The 20,795-nt window shown below is 39.9% G+C and overlaps 1 protein-coding gene and 1 long non-coding RNA gene across 29 annotated transcripts in view; one reads left to right on the top strand and one right to left on the bottom strand.

Moving 5' to 3' along the window:
- Positions 1-5,905, bottom strand: part of PTPN13 (protein tyrosine phosphatase non-receptor type 13) — a 224,006-nt gene extending 218,101 nt beyond the window's left edge. For all 28 annotated transcript variants that reach the window (XM_086404911.1, XM_086404897.1, XM_086404916.1 and 25 more), the window contains exon 1: positions 5,444-5,905. The gene's annotated coding sequence lies outside the window, so the exon portion shown is untranslated. The remainder of the gene's footprint in view (positions 1-5,443) is intronic.
- LOC147370342 (uncharacterized) lies at positions 4,509-6,530 on the top strand. The gene is made up of 3 exons (XR_015165201.1): positions 4,509-4,643; positions 5,033-5,097; positions 6,397-6,530. It is a non-coding gene; the product is annotated as an uncharacterized LOC147370342 (long non-coding RNA).
- The last annotated feature ends 14,265 nt before the right edge of the window (positions 6,531-20,795 follow it).

Here is a 20,795-nt window from a genome sequence, read left to right on the forward strand (position 1 = left end):
TGAAGAATGACTTTAATCAATAGTGCATTCAAATAATCCTATGAAATTATACCTCAAAGCCAAGAATATGAAAGACTCTGGCCGGGGGAATAAATTTATCATTCAAAATCTTATGATAAGGGAAACTCCTGGGTCAAAATACTGATTATTTCTTCACTTCAACACTATATATTGCAGAGAGGTATTTGACTACACAATGACCTAAAATAAGTAATCCCTTAATAGTTTAAATGCTTATTTTAGAAATTACATTTTTCTAGAAAAAGTGTCTAAAACCCTAAGACAATAAGGAAAACTGACTTTTTTTTACGGTGGGGGGGAGGGCGGTGTGCAGCTGAGATGAACTATGAGTACAGTTTCCTCTAAGTTGAGCCTCAGTGTTTAACAAGTGACAAATACCACTAAAACTGATGACGTAGTGTTAGCTTTCAAACATCTCAAACTGCTTAGGAACCTCGTTTTTGTTAAAGGGGATGCTTTCTTGTGGGAAGAAAAAGTCTCTGGTGCATGTTCATGTTAAAACTAAAGATGATTCTCTGTTGGAAAATTCAATCATATCATATGACAACGAAGAGACTTCATTTGCAAAAGAAAAAAAAGAACCTCCTCCAGAAAGAAAAACCTTGAATCAAATTCCAGCACTTAGGCTGAACTGATGAATTTCTCTGTTTCCTGAATCTATTTAGATTCGGAGCATACTAATATAAATGACAAATATAAGGACACTCAAGTTCCTCTTCTCGGTTAACTTGGAAAGAACACCTCACAGCTAGGTACAAGAAACTGAAGAAAGAGGAAATATAAGCATCAAAAATGTGGTATTTCTCCTTAAAAAAACTATCAAAAATAATACTATATACACTTTCAATTATAAATCTGACAGAAAAGACTATATATATGTCACATATATCTCATTTCAAAGAAGAAACTGGAATATAAATTTTAAAATCTCTAGGTTAATACAGAACTTTCTATGGTGACAGAAATGTTCCATAGCCGAGCTGTTCGATACAGCGGCTACTGAGCCAAAAGTAGCTGCTGAATCCTTAAAATTTGGTTAGTGAGGGGAGGGAGTTTAGGATTAGCAGATGCAAACTATTATAGGATGGATAAACAAGAAGGAATGATAATTTATATTCGTGATAAACCATAATGGGAAAAAAATGAAAAATATATATACAACTGAGTCACTCTGCTGTACGGCAGAAACTAAACACAACGTTGTAAATCAACTATATCTCAATAAAATGGTTTAAAAAAATTCTTCAGTGAAATAAGGAACTGAACTTTAAATGATACCTAATTAATTTAAAGTTAACAACATGTGCAGCTTTAAGGAACTGGAGGGAAACATTTACACCTTACATTCTGATTCAAATAGTAAAAAGCCTGTAGATGTGTATATACACAGAGACGTAAGTTTATTTTCTTTAAATTCTTGTGATTTATGTAGAGGAAAGTACATAATGTAACAATATTGGTGCTACATTTTTGAGAATCGAATTTTCTATGCTAACCTTCTAGAGAGGACTAGAATATTGGTTCACAAGTTGGCTCCACATTGTAATTTCTTAGGGAGCTTCCAAAAATATGTATGTCTGGGTCCTAACCCCAAAGATTCTAGTTTAATTGGTCTGAATTGAGTCCTGGGCATTAAGATTTTTAAAAGCCACCCAGGTGATTCTATCATGCAGCCAGAGTATCACTAAACTAGAAAGAAACTAAGAAACTGTCTATTAAGCACAGATGCAGTATACAACCAAAGACATTTATTTGCTGGTAGGCAAGATGGCCTTTTGGCAACCCAGATTCAAGTTCACTCTGAGGACTATGGTGAGTTACATGTTCTAAACATTCAGGAATAATTTCGGTGTACCAACGTAAGTTTTGCTATTACTGAATGTTTTCAAATATGTAAAAGAGATTAAAAAAGGAGGAAATAAACTACTGTCAATTTGCACTTGCCACTTTTATATATATTATTAATTTCATTCTCAAAATACTATGAGAAGTAGGTATTATTAAATTACAGATGTGGAAAATAAAAGATGTTCCCGAGAATTTGGACACATGTTTCTCAAACAGTAAAGTACACATTCTTTACACTACAGCAGAATTCTCTCTGAGGAAGTCTGTTTCAATAAATTCTCATACTGGAATCAAAGAAAGAAAAATAAAAAGCAGGATTCAGTGGTGGAGCACAGGCTAAGGCAAACCTCCTTAAACAGGTGCTTAGACCAGCTCCTGTATTTCCTAAGCAAACCCTGGGGAAAAAAACATGTGCATCGGTGCTTCAACTCCCCACCAGCCTCTGCACTAGACCATACAGGAGTTGCTATCCTTCTACCTTAATAAGTTAAATAACTGGTCTCCTACTGCCTCACAAGCTGTTAGCTACTGTCATCCAGCCTTCGTACAGGCCGCGCAGTCACAGGGCCTTCTGCCACTAAACAGGAATAAGACAGGGGTTTTCATTTTGCCCCCTAGACTCACAGGATGACTGGAACTCTTCCTCATAGAGCAGTTTACAGACCAGTTTTTTAACTTTTTATTTTATATTGGAGTATAGCCCATTAACAATGTTGTGACAGTTTCAGGTAGAAAGCAAAGGGACTCAGCCACACAAATACATGTATCCATTCTCCCCCAAACTCCCCACCTATCCAGGCTGCCACATAACATTGAGCAGAATTCCCTGTGTTACATGTGTTACACAGTAGAACCATGTTGGTTATCCATTTTAAATATAGCATGTGTACATGTCCATCCCAAACTTCCTAACCATCCCTTCCCCCATCCTTCTCCCTGCAACCTTTAAGTTCGGCCTCTCAGTCTGTCAATTACAGACCACGGTTTTGATGTGACATACCTACGAGTCTGTCATGGGATTTCCTGGGCAACAACAAATTTACACTGACTATGTAACTTTTAATTTAACTTAGACCATTTAATGTTCTATCATAATTTGCTCTTTAAAAGCTTTTTAAATGCAGTTCCTGGGTTGTTCTTAAGTTTCAAATTAAGAAAAGCTGTCAGTGGAAAAAATGGGAAAGAGCCCAAGAGACCCTCACCCTTCCCCATCAGCACTAACTCTTCAGTTCTGAGACCAGATATCCTTTCTCCTTTTTCAGGCCCCAGCCTTGCAAAGAGACATCAACTCAAATGAGTAACACTTGGTTACATCAGAGGCCTGACAGGAGAAAACCTTCAACTCACTCTTCTAATTCATGGCACAGACTTCTCCCAAAGCATATTCCAAAATAAGAAAATGTTGACAGGAGTTAACTCCTAGATGCACAGGCTTGAGGTCTAACTGTTTCCTTTCGATTTCAATTGGTATTAATTACAATTCAGTTGCACCACAAAAGTGTTTTGTAGTCTATTTAAAAATTACAAACTCTTGTTCAAAAAAAATAAAAAGGAAGCAGCAGCAGGGGCTTATCCCCAGTAATCCCTTTCTCTAGGAAGTCTGGCCTGGGCAATAAGATGAGCTAAAAAAATACATACTCAACTGATACAGAAGAAGTTACAATGTTCCTCATCCCATCCCTGACCTACTAAAGTAGAATAAAGCAAGGATTTGACCTGTTCTTCTTAATTAAAAAAAACAAAACATAAATTCCATTCAAGACTGATGTCTATCATTTACTGAAAACAACTGATTAGCTAATTTTCACATTCACTTTTCATTTGAGGCATGCCTCCAGAAAAAATAATGTAGGTTTTAAAACTTTTGATCCCATCATAGTATCTAAGTCCGTCCTTGCAATTGACACTGGTTTTTACGGTTTGTGTATACGTGTTACTTGTGACATGACAAGCTATCTATAAATCTTTTAAAATGCTGGTAATCACTCTCCTAAAAATAAGTGGGCTTCTCATGCAAGTAAAAGTTTTGGTGGAACAAATGTTAATCCAAGACAAACTACATAAGAGCTAAAAATAAGTTCTTGTAAAAGTGAAACACACTACAAATTAGTTCCTTTTCTTAATAACTAACCTAGATGTTTTTTCTATTTAATTTCTGCTTCCATTCTGCCATCTCCCCCACACATACTCCCACAAAGCCGCTAGAACATCAAAGTCAGAACACAAAGTTATTATGAAAAACGTAAACTAATCTAAAACTGGATCGTAAAGCAGTCCACTAGCCTCTGTACGAATTTACTGAATCAATACATACAAGAACTTACTGATGCTGATGATAATACAAAAAATAATCTGTATCATAGCACAACACAAGCGAGCAATGAGCATGAAGCAAGTTTTCACGTTGATCCTGCCAACCCAGTCATTAAGAATTTGGGAAAATACCAAAGCTTGTTTCAAAATATAATAACTTCTTTCCTCCCCCCCTCCCCATCCTCCAATCCTTTAGTAACCTCTGTAGATCTAAATTTTAATATCATTTAAATTAGTTACCTGCGCCCGTCAACCCACAGATCAGGTGTCCTACATTTTGTTTAGGTCCCCGCCTTGAAAACAAACCCGATTGCCCCATTTTCTGAGAGGTAAACTCAGCTCCAGGAAGCTCCCTATGAAGTCACCGCGTTTGTTGTTTCAAAGATGCAATTAAACGAAAATGACACAGGCTGTGGAACAGATGAGCTGCCCAAGTGCGTGGAGGAGTCTATCATCTCTGTGTAAGGCCAACGAAAACTGTATTGCTGTAAATCTATTTTAGTGGTAATATTTCTCCCAGTTCGTCCTTCTCCAATATACTTATAATACAGGGAAATTAAACTTCGTAAAAACTTTCTTGCCTCTACCGAACTTGAGCTTCCCAGCTTTCGGTACTACAGCATCTTGCAATGAGCAAAGGCGGGGGCGCGGGGGGCGCGGGGGGCGGGGGTGCGGGGAGAGGGTGGTTAACTCCAGAACGCGGAGAAGAGCAATAAAAGGGCTTGCATCAGGCAGTGTCCGTCCCTCTGCTCTCTGTTCCCCACCACCCCACCCCCTCTTCTTCGAACCCTCACATATACACATTCTTCTGGGCGGCCTCTAACCACACCATGTCCACAATCATTTACAGAAATGAGAAACAGACTCCGGGAGCCCTTCCCTCAGCACGCACAGAGCTGGAGTAGCACGATGCGGGTAATGTCACTCTCGATTGCCCCACAATCTTTGTACTCATCCCCTCTGGGGTTTAATTCCCAAGGATCCGACTTTCCTCCGCCGAGGAGGCGGATCTACCTAATTCACAATCAAACAGCATCTCATCCTTCCTACCCTCCCCCGCCACCCCACCCCCACCCCCACCCTAACACACCACCAAAGAAAAGTTCCTTCCACCAGGGCCATAGAGAGGTTGATTTTGAGAAGCTGGAGCAAAAAAAAAAAAAAAAAAACACAGAGAGAGGGAGGAATAGAGAGCGCGGCGCACTTTGTTTGGCACTTTGCGCCCCTCCAGCCCAGCGCCCAGGACAGCGCACGTCCTTACCCGCTCGTCCCGAGACCCGGTCCGGCTACTGACGCGTGGGGCAAGGGCAGCGGGGACGCGGCGTCGAGGCGGGCCGCGGGCAGCCGCCGCGGGCGCCGAAAGCCACCACCTCCTCTCCCCCAAGCGGCTGCGGGCGCTGGCCGAAGAAGCTGGAGAAGGAGCCTGGGGAGGGGGAGAAGAGAAGCAGCATCTCCTCCTCCTCCACGCCTCCGAAACACCGCTCCGGCGGCGACCCCGGCCGACCGCCAGACCCTGGAGCGCTCGCGCACCCTCGGCTGCCCCGCGCGCCTCCAAGGGCTTCCCCAAACCCTCCGGAGCGAGGCCGCTCAACTCAGGCCGCCGGCTCCGAGCGCTGCCGAGATATGCCTGAGGCAGACCGGGAAGCCGGGGAGCGCTGCCCGCCCGCCACGACGGTCTCTCGGGGCGGTAATCCCAGTGTGTCACCCTTGCCGCGCCGCGGCTGCGGGAGCTCCCGGCTCCTCTCCGGCTCCTCTCCGGCTCCACCTCTGGCGCTCGCCTGGCTCCGCCCCAGTCCCTGTCAATCAACCCTCTTCGGACTTCCGAAGCCCCGCGGATCTCCGACCAAGCCATCCCCTCGACCTCATTGGCCCGACGGCCCCTCAGCCCCGCCCCCTCCCTAGAGACGAGGTCGCCGGGGAGACCGGCGCCCAGGTTCCTATGACAACCGGTGCCTTGGGCCTGGCTTTTCGAGAAATTCTGGCTTGCCAGAAGCTCAGGTTGATGGCCCCGCGGGAAAAGTTCCTAGCCCCTCCGGGGTGGACTCGTAATTTCAGACCAAGTTGAAAATGCCGCCGACCGCCCCCACACTTCCAACTTCGGAAACAGAACTTTATGGCCCTGGGGAATGCGAGGGAGAATGGAAAAATGCCCTGCTCTTCCTCTGCGAATCTAAATAAACCCCTCCCCCTCTCTTTGCACTCCCTTGTCTCCAGCCTTGTTTCCATATTCTCACCGGGCGGATTTGGGCTTTGAAAGGGTGAGGAGAAGAATGCGAGAAAGAGCGGGGCTGTGCCAGTTCCCTGCAGCAATATTGCAACTTGGAAATGGCGGGGTCGACGAAAACAGCTCGGTGAGTTTTCCCACAGTTGTAAAGTGATCTTCAGAGATGCGGTGGAACACTTAGTCAACCCCAGATGCCCTCAGGAAAACTCACATTCTCATCTTTTTGAAAAAAAAATAATAATAATAAAGTACGTAAAATCCTGTTATTTTCCTTCTGAAGTTCAGATAATCCTAAAGTTTAAAAAAAATGAAGTTTTTAGTTTGACATAATGGAATAAAATAAAGACACCCATTTTTCTATAGAACTACATATTACAGCTTAGTAAAAGTATGTCCTAGCAGCTAAAAAATTTTCGTGTCCACAGTTTAACCAGGAAGTCTTACTGAATTCAAGAGCAAAGGATATCTCATCATTTGACTTTCAAAAGTTTGGGTTTACTCTCAGAAGTATAAGGTAAACCTGGTACAAGGGGACCTGCAGGTTAAGTTATTCTTGGACCACCCCCCTCCCCCCAGCCGTGTTAAGCCCTAGATGAATCTCACCTTCTTGGCTGGTTCCAAAATGGAGAGATATGAAGCAAAATAAGAGCTGCAATCTTTAGGCTCCTTAGCCCCTGAGGCTGCTGTACATGTATGATGAATGAGGGAATTAATAATAATGATTTACCTTTGGTGAGCACTTGCGTTTTCATTATCTCATTTACTAAATGAATAGCTGTGATGGATGTATTCAGTCGAATATGCCTTGCAAATATGGGCTGAGTGTGATTACTTACAGCACTAAACACAATAGAAAATGCACAGCAGAATTTTAAGATAAGGACCCTGCCCTCAAGGAGATAAACGCAAGGCCTAAGAAAGAAAACTAGCATTCTTGAAACAATTTGAGATTATAGCCAGAATGTGCAGCCAAACACTGAGTGCAGTGCAGTAGTCAATGAGAGCAAGTCTGTGGTATGTCGAATGGGCTGGATTAGTCAGATTAAGGAGGAAAGGAATTTAAATTGGACTTGGAAGGGTAGGGAGTGGGATGAAGGAAGCAAAGATGAGGAAAGACATTTATTTGAAAGAAAAATGTAAAACCAAAATGCAACAGCAGGAATAGAGTGGTGAAGTAAATAACAATGAGAAGATCAGGCCAGCTGACCTAGAGACAGAAATGAAGGATTGGAGCAATTCCCTAGCCCTTCCCTCATTTTCTGAAATAGGAGGTTTTAAATGTTCTGGTTTAAGTATGGGTTGGGAAGGTAGAGTGGGAGAGGTCATTTTGTGAGAATAAAAGCTTTCATGGAACATCTGCCTCTGTTTTGCCACTGAAAGAAAAGTTCCTGCATTTATTAGAAAGAAAAGCAATATCCATAATACTTGGGATAACTTATGCATTCATGTCAGAAAGAAGGTATAAAGAGGATGGTTTGGAAATTTTCACAAAAGTAGTTAGAAAAACTAAAGTGTTGTGAGTTTGTGTGTGTGTTTGTGTGTGCATTAAGGCCTTTTCAGGTGGTTGCCCTCCAGGCTTTTTCCCAGTGATCCTTGTGTCTTATAGGAGCTGAAAGGCTGGTTTTAAAATAAATGACTGTGATACCAGAACCTGATAGAGTACACAAAAGAGAAATCTATAGTTTAATCTCCTTTTTGGATATAGTGTAAAATTAAAGTACAATATTAACAGTAGAACTAGAACTGTATTACGAATGTATGCCGAAGTTAAGAATTATGCCAAGTATATAAGAATGATTCTGTAATAGAAAACTTATACAGTTGACTATATTAAGTCAAAGGAGAGAAACTGTGTGCCTTAATTGATACTGAAAAGGATTTTGTAAAATCCAGCATCGTTCCTTAATAAACAGTTTTGAAGAATGTATATTTTACATCAAAGTCAGAAACTTGCTGAATAATGAACCACTATGCTAATTCCTGCTGGAGTCAGGAGCAAGGCCAAGAATGCCCACCATCAGTCCAGGTAAGGAAATGATAGCCAATGAAATTAGATATGGAATGTACTTAGTCACTCAGTTGTGAACGACTCTTTCCGACCCTTTGGACTATAGTCCACCAAGCTCTTTAGTCCATGGGGTTTTTCAAGTAAGAATATTGGAGTGGGTTGCCATTTTCTCCCTCCAGGTGATCTTCCTGGCCTAGGGATCTAACCCGAGTCTTCTGTGTCTCCTACAATGCAGGTGGATTCTTTATCCACTGGTGTGGAATAGAAACAAGAAATTAAACACTGAAAATGTTAGGATTGTCATTTGTTTGCAAATTATATGCAAACTCTAAGGACTAATAGAAAAACTTTCAGAAGCAATAAAAGATACTCATCTTTTATTGAGTTATAAAATGTTAGAGTAACATTTTATGTTTTGATGGACAAAGCCAAGAAGTGGTACAAGTTACAGTCATTCTAATACAGATGAAAATTTTGAGAGTGCATTCTGTTTCTTTACATCCTCATCATTAAACTTTTTTGAACTTTGCCAATCTAATAAATACAAAATGCTATCACATTACATCTGTACTTTCAATTCTCTTATGAGCACTTTTTATATGTCTACAAGCCAGTCTATTTTCTGTTACCAAAAATATTATCCCATATTTTCTTCTAGAGCTTTTATAGCCTTCACAGTTTATTCTTTGATCCATATGGAATTTATTTTGGTGGTAGCAGTAACTACCCATTTGTCCCCCCAAACCTTAAAAGAATTTGTAAATTTTACTACATAGCCATGTAAAGCTTCTATAGAGTAATAAAAATGCAACAAATAGGAAATTTACAAAAGAAATTTTAAAAAGCAATAAATATTTAAAAATAAAACAACTGTATAGAGAAGTAAAACTAAAAATGATACATTTGTAACTATTGAATTGGAAAAATATTTTTACAGATGTAATATCTGGTGTTGGTGAAAACACGTGAAATAGATATTGTCTCATAATTGTTGGTAGGATTATAAATAGGGTTATTTCATTTGGGAGTGCAGTTGCAGTGTCTTTCATAATTTATGATGTTTATATCCTTTTACTTATTTTTTGGAAATTTTTCCTATAAAAATATGTATACCCATGACCAGAGATATGATCTCTTTCTGGGACCTTCCTGGTGGCTCAGTGGTTCAGATTTCAGGCTTCCAATGCAGGAATCATGTGTTTGATCCTTGGTCAGAGAGGGAGTGAGGATCCCACATGCAGTGTGGCAAAAAGAAAAAAAAAGAAAAGAATATTCTTTGCAGTATTGTTGATAGTCAGAAAATTTAAAAACAAAATAAATGTCCATAATGGTGGAATGATTAAGTTAACTATGGTTACTCAGGTATATTACCTGGTGACAAAATCAAGTGGCCGTACAGAATGATCTTATTTCTGTTCAAAAGTACATATATCTATGTTTTGATATATGGTGATACTTAGAGTGTTACCAATGGTTTCTACAAGAATTAGAAATCCAGAAAACGTTGCATTTCTGAAATGTTTTAATTTAAAATCTTCACAAGATTGTTTACTTTTGTATAGAAGGCCAAAGGGGTTAAAAAAGGCAAATTGCCCACTATAAAATAAGTCATGGGGATGTATAAATTCATGGGCATATAATGTATGGCAAAGGCACTATAGTTAATAACACTCTATTGTATATTTGAAAGTTGCTAAGAGAGTAGATCTTAAAAGTTTTCATCATGAAAAAAATTTTTTTGTAAATTTTAATTAAATTAAAAATTCAGTTCCTCAGTCAAACTAGGAGTGTTTCAAGCGTAGCACAGATACAGAGCAGTAGAGACATAGAACATTTCAATCATGGCAAGAAGTCTTATTCAGTTGAGTTGCTCAGTCATGTCCGACTCTCTGCGACCCCATGGACTGCAGCATGCCAGGCTTCCCTGTCCATCACCAATTCCCGGAGAAGTCCTATGCTGCTGCTGCTGCTGCTAAGTCGCTTCAGTCGTGTCCGACTCTGTGTGACCCCATAGATGGAGCCCACTAGGCTCCTCTGTCCCTGGGATTCTCCAGGCAAGAATACTGGAGTGGGTTGCCATTTCCTTCTTCAATGCATGAAAGTGAAAAGTGAAAGTGAGGCTGCTTAGTCGTGCCCAACTCTTAGCGACCCCATGGACTGGAGCCTACCAGGCTCCTCCGTCCATGGCATTTTCCAGGCAAGAGTACTGGAGTGGTGTGCCATTGCCTTCTCTGGGAGAAGTCCTATAGGACAGTGCTAATTCAGAGGCTAGCATACCTGATTTTTCTCTAAAAGATGAAAGAAAATCTCTTTCTCTTTTGCTGCTGCTGCTCCTGCTAAGTCACTTCAGTCGTGTCCGACTCTGTGCGACCCCATAGACAGCAGCCCACCAGGCTCCCCCGTCCCTGGGATTCTCCAGGCAAGAATACTGGAGTGGGTTGCCATTTCTCTTTTGCTAGTTTCTATTAAAACTTATAAACAAAAAGGTCAATATAGTTTATCACTACTAACAATAAAGAAATTAGATAGCTGGCCATAACACAGATTAACTGGGCTCCCATATGGTCCAGCCCTGAATAGTCATTGGAAGGACTGACGCTAAAGTGGAAGCTCTAAAACTTTGGCCACCTGATGCGAAGAACTGACTCACTGGAAAAGGCCTTGCAGCTGAGAAGGATTGAGGGCAGAAGGAGAAGGGGCAACAGAGGATGAGATTCTTAGGTAGCATCACCAACTCAGTGGACATGAATCTGAGCAAACTCAGGGAAACAGTGAAGGTCAGGGGTGCCTGGCATGCTGCAGTCCATGGGGTCGCGAAGGGCTGGACACAACAACTGAGCAAGGACAACATGATCCGTGAGCCTCGGAATGTCCATTACTTGAGGACCATCCTAAGAAATGTTTTCTGTGGGACCCAGGGATCACCCCATAACAGTCTCCTTGAGACTGTATTCCAAGAATGTGTGTTTTGTGTATTTTTCTAGGGAAAGTGTCTAATAAACACTTCAACAAATTCAGAAAAGGATATATATCTCTCCAAAATGTTGTGATTGTGTGCTTTAAATGCCAATGATTTTAAAATATCACCTTTTAAAGGTTGAAATGAATCCTAAGCTAATCAAAATCTGTAAATAGCAGTGTTTTCCCAGCTGACTTCTTGTGTTCATCTCAATATGAAATATTTGTATTTTGACTTGTACCAACTATGTTAGTGTTTTTTCCCACTATAAGCCCAGGAACATATTATCCTTTCTTGCTTACAAAGTAAGGACTGTGATGGGAACTTTGCTCAAGTGAGAAGCAGAAGAGAGATAAGTAATCCTCCAAAACACGAGCAGGTAATTGGAGCACAAACTCTACAACAGTGTTTAAGGAAGACTTTGTGAGGCAGTAGTAACACTTCCAAGTGAACCAAGAATTACCTAGCGAGAAAATGCAGTGATGGAAACCAGATAGGACTACAATTACCCTCGGCTCCATTGAATAAGCAGGTTGTTTTCTTTTGGTGGTAGCTGAACTCTCTTTAAAATGTGAGAATTCCCCTAGGATGAGGAGTTACATGACAGCAGTGGCAAAGGTAACTCTAAGCATTGGGAGGCTGCCTGGTAACTCAGTACAATGGAACAGCACAACATTTGCACTCGGAAGACTCAAGTACAAATCTTGGCAAGTTATCAAACTCCTTTGAGCATGATTTTCCTCCTCTAGAAAGTGAAGGAAATAGGAATAGCTGATATGTTCCACATGGTGTTCAGTTGCTAGGTCATGTCTGACTATTTATAACCCCATGGACTGCAGCATGCCAGGCTTCCCTGTCCTTCACTATCTCCCGGAATTTGCTCAAACCCATGTCCATTGAGTACTAGCCTGTAATGTTCTTTCAGTGTTCAATTGAAGTAAATGAAATACGTGTATAAAAGCTATTTGTAAACTTTACAGCACTGTTTTAAAAAATCAAATAACAGCAACAACCAAAACTGTACAGATATTTGCAATTAGTGTTAAACTTAATGAGACAGAAATTATAAATAATCTCTTTCATTCTGAAGAGAAACTTTCGAAAGTATTTATTAGGTGCCAGGGTCAGGTAGTCCTATGAAAGATTGTCAGAAAAATTTAATTGTGGTGCTTCTGTTTTTTTTTTTTTTTTGCCAGCCAGATTCTTGGCTCTTTTCTCATTTCCCCCGTACTGTTTAGTTGTAGTTGGAATCAAGATTGCCAGGAGAAATATCAACAACCTCAGATATGCAGATGATACCACCCTTGTGGCAGAAAGCAAAGAGGATCTAGAGAGCCTCTTGATGAAAGTGAAAGAGGAGAGTGAAAAACCTGGCTTAAAACTCAACATTCAAAAAACGAAGATCATGGCATCCAGTCCCATCACTTCATGGCAAATAGATGGGGGAAACAATGAAAACAGTGAGAGATTTTATTTTCTTGGGCTCCAAAATCAGTGCAGGTGGTGACTGCAGCCATAAAATTAAAAGATGCTTGCTCCTTGGAAGAAAAACTATGACCAACCTAGACAGCATATTTAAAAACAGAGGCATCACTTTGCTGACAGAGGTTTGTCTAGTCAAAGCTATGGTTTTTCCAGTAGTCGTGTGTGGATGTGAGAGTTGGACCAGAAAGAAAGCTGAGTGCCAAAGAATCGATGCTTTTGAACTGTGGCGTTGGAGAAGACTCTTGAGAGTCTCTTGGACTGCAAGGAGATCCAACCAGTCCATTCTAAAGAAGATAAATTCTGGGTGTTCGTTGGAAGGACTGATGCTGAAGCTGAAGCTCCAATACTTTGGCCACCTGATGCGAAGAACTGACTCATTGGAAAAGACCCTGATGCTGGGAAAGATTGAAGGCAGGAGGAGAAGGGGATAACAGAGGATGAGATGGTTATATGACATCACCGACTTGATGGACATGAGTTTGAGCAAGCTCTGGGAGTTGACAATGGACAGGGAGGCCCGGCGAACTTCAGTCCATGGGGTCACAAAGAGTCTACTGCACTACTAGACTACTAACTACACACTACTACTGTGTAGTTAGTTGCTCAGTTGTGTCCAGCTGTTTGCAACCCCGTGGACCGTAGCACGCCAGGCCTCTCTGTCCATGGGGATTCTCCAGGCAAGAATATTGGAGTGGGTTGCCATGCCCTCCTTCAGGGGATCTTCCCAACTGAGGGACTGAACCCAGATCTCCCACATTGCAGGTGGATTCTTTGCCATCTGAGCCACCAGGGAAGCCAAGGAATACTGGAGTGGGTAGCCTATCCCTTCTCCAGGGGATCTTCCCGACCCAGGAATCGAACCAGGGTCTCTTTACCAGCAGATTCTTTACCAACTGAGCTACCAGGGAAACCTTGGCCCCCAAACTTGACCACGACTTATTAGCCACTCAGATGAAGGCTGGAACCATGTTAGGCTAAAAGCATTCACTTCCTCCTACTTGATTTGCCAGGTGCTCCACCTGACTCAGAATATTTCTCTCCCCTGAATGCCTCAGCTGGTAATTCTCACTTTTAGTCACTAATGAGTTAAACTGCAAGGTGTCAACTTTAGAAGTGTGAAGTTAAATTTGCTTTCCCTTCCAACTTTCTCTCTTCGGGCATTCATGTGATTGCTTTATCAGATTAGGTAGCTGTCACTTTAAACCCTGAGGGTGAGAGATACTGGGGAGGTAAATTTTAATTAGTGAAGGGGAAAGAGGAATGAGGGGAAGCTAGTTTCCGTGTGAGTAGAAGAGGTATGCGGTGTGAGGGTGACCCTCAGGGCTGCTGATACCAAGGGAGGGGCAGAGAAGTATATAGTACTCAAGGGGTGTGGCGTTGAAGTCAAACTGCCTAATTCACAGTTTTTACCGGGGCCGGTCCTCTCTGACTCATTTCTATTACTTGTCCTGGCAGGTTTTGGAACCACCTCTCCACTTTGGTTGAAGGGAGTATGGCAAATAAGCATAGCCCTTCTGCTTTTTGAAACTTGGCCATGTCTGAACACACACAAGGTAATTTAATATGAATATGCTGTCATCTAAATCTGACCTAAAGGACTTGCCTTAGGGTTCATGACTGTTAATCTTTTTTTTTTTTTAAGTGTTCCCAGAAATGGAAACCAAATCAGAAGTTAAGCTTTCTAGTTTATGCTCTGTCTTAAGGAACATAAACTAAAGTCTGATGAGAGTGAGCTGCTGTGCAGGGAAGTTGATCATTAAAGGCTTTGTAAGGTGGAATCAGAATGTTTAATGAAACAAAGCATCACTTTGTAAGAAATTCCTCAAAAGTTGATTGCCTTGATTTTTGCATTCTCTTCTGTAATGTTTAAAAGAAAACCTAAGAGGAAAATGATCTAATTTATGGAAACTGGTTACCAGTTTAGGGCCCTCTCCTGACTTAGAATATCATTTAGTGGGAGAAACACTGAACCCGGCTACACTTGACAACCACGCGAAGAGAGGAAGTTTATCTTAGAGAGTTGAAGCTGAGCAGTCCTTTAGTTCATCTACAAAGTTAAAGTAGGAAAGTGTAAAAAAAAATTATACATATATAATTTTAAGCACTTTACTTTTATGAAAAAAACCTGTCATTACACATTCATTAGCAAATCTTTTGATGCTGGGCCAATCTTTGATTCTGACCATGAGTTCCAAGTTGTCTTTTTTACATAAACTCTTTCCAAATGCAAAAGCTACAATTTTCTGTTTTGTTTTATGTTAAAGGAAATATGGAACCTAAAGGACACTAGCACAGTAATATGACTTTAGAGTACTTCTATATTTGTATAGTATATTACAGTTTTTTTGCTTCTGGTAATTTGTGGCAACAATTTGTCTTTCTGTAGCATTCAACTTCATTTTTTTAAAATTATGGTAAAATATATACATAACATAAAATGAACCATTTTAACCGTTTTAAAATTTCAACTTTATTTTCAGTAGGAAAATGTCTTTTACACTTAAGTATATAAAAATTAAATTACCTAGTTACATTAGCAGGAATAACTTACATTAAGAGTTTGGAAAACTAAAACAATTGATTTTTATGTAAGCTTCATTAAAGTAGGATTTTTGTCTGTTTTATTCATTGCTATGTCCCTAGCTCCTACAACAGTGCCTGTCATATGGTAGGCACTCAGATTCTGTGAAGGCAATGAATGAATGGCTTTTGGTTGTTTTAACTCAGCTGGAGGAAGGATAAATGTTCACATCCCATGATTTGGCTCATTAGTAAACATTCAAAGGCTGTAGGTATCAGTCTGTGTGTCTTATAGAGGGAATGGAGAATGATAGTTAATCTCGCGGTTTGACTAAGTGAAGGTCATTTAATAGTGCTTCTATTTTATTTTGAAAAATCCTGGTATAGTGCTTAGCACAGTATCTTATACACCAGAAGTATTCAGAAAATATTAATCTTTGTTGATTGTTGGTTGATACATTTATTCTTGTCACCCTATTGAGGGAGGGAGAGGGGAAAAGAGGAAAGGGCAAATAGCAGAGAGATTAATATTCCAGGTGTAGTGTTGGCGGGTGGGGGGAAAAGAGACTTTTCTACTCTCTCAAAACAGTTCAGTTCAGTTCAGTCGCTTTGTTGTGTCTGACTCTTTGCGACCCCATGAGCTACAGCACTCCCGGCCTCCCTGTCCAACACCAGCTCCCGGAGCCCACCCAAACCCATGTCCACTGAGTCGGTGATGCCATCCAACCATCTCATCCTCTGTTGTCCCTGGAAGAACGACCCCTGTTGCCTTTGATCAGAGAATATACTCCAGTTACTCAGGTTGCCATAAGCATTCTCTTACTTCATTGTACTTTGAATGATCTTCCTTTCTCTTGTCCAGTTCTCTTAATGGGAAAGTCTTCTCAGTCCCACCATTGGCAATTTGAATTACATGAAGAGTATCTGTTAGCTAACAACCCGTTAGCCAAAAATCACTCTTTAAAACCTCTCACCAGCCTGGGGTATGAACTGAATTCCAGGTATATTAATAATATAAATTTAGCCCCTTCTGCTTCCACTAGGCCCCTAGACTCCTAAAAATGTCTCACCTCGTTCCCGTATTTCCAGAAGTCTCCAAGAGACAGTTCCTGTGTGCTCTGTAATGTTGTAATGTTTGTCTTTGTTCTTGTCCTCACACCTTCTCCTGAAAGTCTGGTGCTGAGTATCACTTGCATTAGGGAGCTTGCCACTTCCACTGCTGCTAATATCCTCCATTAGGGAATCCACGCTGGGGTCAGGGGATTATCTCTGAGTGCTCTCAAAGCTGCTCACCAAGAGCGAGAGTGGGACTGAGCTCAGTTGCAGGGGCAAGGCCAGCTCTGTGCCATACTTTGTCGCCTGGTTCTTGAAGCAGCACTGCTTATGTTCATTACATCACAAGGTCTCTGACGAAATTATTTCATGTGGATGGAGGTAAAGAGAGGTAGTCACCATGCCATGCCTTTCCCGTCACTGTCATCACCCTACATACACTCACACACATACTACTCTTTCCCTTCAATGGAAAGTAAAAGCACTTTTGTGCAAAAACTCATTCAAAGAGATGCTTTGAAAGATCACCAGCCCTCCCTTTCAGCAAACAGCCAGTGGGTGGTGAAAGAAGGGTGAACAAGCACACAGCTGTAGTAACAATGAGTTTTTCCCCCGACTCTTTCAGTAAACAAGCAAGAACTTTATGAGCTATTTCAATGTAAAACAGATTGTAAATGAATTATCTGTATTTTAATAATGCAGTAGTTTCATAAAGTATGAATTTTTGTATCATCTCAACAATTGTATTAATAACATGTTCAACTATAACTACAGTAGTAAAATAAAAATGTGCATGTAAATTATGAACTAAAATGTAAAAGTCTTATAAAAGAGATTAGTTTTTGGTTTTAAAAGAGTTTAAAGTATCCTTAATTGGTCTGTTACTATAGAAAATTTCCTATCAAATTACTAGTCTTTCAGGGTCCATTGGTTTAATTCCCAATTTCTGTTTGATGGTCATCAGTGCAGGTAACTGCCTTTCTCTTCCTCCACAGTGTTGTATAAATAGGTTTTTTTTTATGATAACATACATGATTATTTCAGTCTTGCTCTAGATATAGATTAAACTAAGTAAAATGTAATAGCTTTGAGACACAAGAGGCCTGTTTTAGAGGGGGGAAAGCAAAGAGCCAAAGTAGTTATTTTGATATGATCATGAATGAAGTTAACACTTGTATAGTTTTGGTAAAACCAAAGTCTTGATATAATATTTGCATTATATATGCAAAAACCTGTCGCTTACTACTATTGTCTTTTACTACTATTGCTTAACTTAGTTATGATTGCAGTAACTACTCTGTTACTACTGTTGCCTGTTCCATACTACTACTGTAAGCATTCTCTGAAAATCATACATTTATATTAGTAATAACAGCGTGTTCAGTTCAGTCACTGAGTCATGTCCAACTCTTTGTGACCCTATGGACTGCAGCATGCCAGGCTTCCCTGTCCATCACCAACTCCCAGAGCTTTCTCAAACTCGTGTCCATTGAATCGGTGATGCCATCCAACCATCTCATCCTCTGTCGTCCCCCTCTCCTCTTGTCTTCAATCTTTCCCAGCATCAGGGTCTTTTGCAATGAGTCAGTTCTTCGCATCAGGTGGTGAAAGTATTGGAGTTTCAACTTCAGCATCAGTCCTTCCAACAAATATAACAGCATGTAGTCCTTGAAAATAATATAACTTTATAATGTACTTCTAAGGATATGCTGCTGCTGCTGCTGCTAAGTCGCTTCAGTCGTGTCCGACTCTGTGCGACCCCATAGACGGCAGCCCACCAGGCTCCCCCGTTCCTGGGATTCTCCAGGCAAGAACACTGGAGTGGGTTGCCATTTCCTTCTCCAATGCAGGAAAGTGAAAAGTGAAAGTGAAGTTGCTCAGTTGTAACCCCATGGACTGCAGCCCACCAGGTTCCTCTGTCCATGGGATTTTCCAGGCAAGAGTACTAGAGTGGGGTGCCATTGCTCAAATATGTATTAAAATTAGTCATTTTGCCTTTCACATTTAAGTCTCTTCTTCCCAATAAGGACTGCTTTTGACTTTGAAAGAGCTGAAGATTACTTTTGGCTTATTTTTTCATAAATGGATTTCATGTTTGCTGTTACCTTCACAGATGATAAATATTTCTTATACTTTTGAAAAGAAAGGAAAACAATTTTAGATTTACTATGACATTCCTGAGAATTCCTGTTATACTGGATACACCTGATTAATGATATCTTAACAGAAAATTAGTTCCTATTTTGGCATCAGTTGTGAAAATCATTTGGTTCACATGCCACTTCAATGTTTGAAGAATGATTCATTATATTTTCATAATTTCTAGAAGCTTATCAATGCCAACTAGTAACATACAAGATCATTCAGTTCAATTGTTAGGTTATGCTTTTATTCCTATTAATAATGTTTTAAAAAATTGTCTCTTCAAAGCTTCAGATTTATACATTATATAAAGAATTTCAAATTCATACATCTCAGTCTTCAACAATAAAGGACACATACTAACAAACAACTCAAAGAAAGATAAGTTGGCTATGCAAAACTGAACAAGAGTGAACATACATATTTGTTCAGATGGAACACCCACTGGGAGGATTTGATGCAACTGAGATATCATTGATCGAGTTTTGATAAAGTTCTTACTGTTTTTCTTTGTTTTTAATGTCCTGCTTGTGAATATACACAATCTTTAATGGATGTAATTTTCTTAAATAGAGAGCTGGTAAAATCTATATCTGACAGTTTTGTCATATTTTTGATAGGACTTTTTTTTTTAACCTCTGGGAAGTTGTAAGGGGCAAATGCTTTCTTTGCTTATAGTAGTGATTCAGTACATGTTTAATTTCCTTTAATTGTTTTATATATGTTGACATTTTTTCTTTCTCTGTTTTAAGGCATGGAGCTGATCTCCTTTCTGTATTCTTTTATTTGAAACAAGCATATGTCCATATGCCTTAAGAAATTCAAACAGATGTGATGTAATAACTTCTGACTATCTGCTAGGTCACCTCTCTATTTTCACAATAATTTTTTTTCTCACTCAAAAGGGGCCCATGAATTTAATACATACTCCAAAAATAGTATTAATTTGCACTGGAATGGAAAACCATTCATTGAAATACCACCACCACAGAATAGTGATTTTTCCGGTGAATATGAAATAGGCTTTGCTCTTGGAAAGAATCTTGGAAAGGCCACAGAGTACCTCACACACTCCTTATTTCACAGCTCCAGGCCAAATCTGCCTGACTGAAGCGATGTGAAGAGGCATATTCCTGAGTTAATTTGCTTGCTAAGTTGCTTCAGTCCTGTCCGACTTTTTGTGACCCTATGCACTGTAGCGCGCCAGGCTCCTCTCTCCATGGAATTCTCCAGGCAAGAATCCTGGAGTGGGTTGCCATTTTCCTCCTCCAGGGAATCTTCCTAACCTGGGGATCGAACCTGTGTCTCTTATGTCTCCTGCATTGGCAGTCAGGTTGTTTACGAGTAGCACCACCTGGGAAGCCCTGAATTAACTTGGTGGATGGTTGTTATATCCTGCATTTTTCTTTCTCTCCTCTGCCAAGTCTCCATTCTGACCTCCACTCAAAGAAATATGTTTCCAGCCGAGCAGTCCAGGTTGCATGGAGTTGTGAGATAGGAAATATTGGTAGAAAAATGGAACTGTTTAAGTATTTACACAGTTCTAAGACCCTTAGCTTCCCATTAAAATGTTGTTGAATAATATTTGAATTCAGTGTGTTTACATAAGCTTTCAGCATTTCAGAGTGATTTTTTAATATGAGAAATTAAAATCTGTGATAAAGCAGCACATTATTGAAATTTTAAGTAATTACTGTTTAGCAGTACAGAAAATGCGACAAAGTATAGCCAATTTAAAACCACTGACTTATTTTTATACAAGGAATATTGTTAGGTCTCATGATGACTCTGTTTCCAAGCACACTATTTGTTAAAGTACAAATTTTTATTTAGTTGGCTTAACTAGTAACTTCTTAAAACTTTTAAAGACATGCTAAAACATAGATAGTATATATTTGATTTTACAAATATTTTTCTTTTAGTGTAGAACTGTGAAACATTTTAAGATTGTTAAATAATTATTTAGTAGTTGTTAAATAATTGTTAAATATAATTACATCCCTTTAATAGAGATGTAATCTTTTTAGACTGACATTTTCTCATTTGTACAGGATGAGTGTTTCTAAGATGGCCAGACTTTAACATATTAAATTTTATTTAGAGTATTGCTATGTGAAAAAAAGCAAGAAATAGAAAAAGGCATATGAGAAATATATGCATATATGTACATACCTAGGTTTGCTTGTATTTACATAAAGAAATGCTAAGAAGACCCATGCTGT

Source organism: Bos grunniens, chromosome 6 (genome assembly GCF_055505025.1).
Source record: "Bos grunniens cultivar Pamir isolate PY7600 chromosome 6, Bosgru_T2T1.0, whole genome shotgun sequence".
Taxonomy (NCBI): Eukaryota; Metazoa; Chordata; class Mammalia; order Artiodactyla; family Bovidae; genus Bos; species Bos grunniens.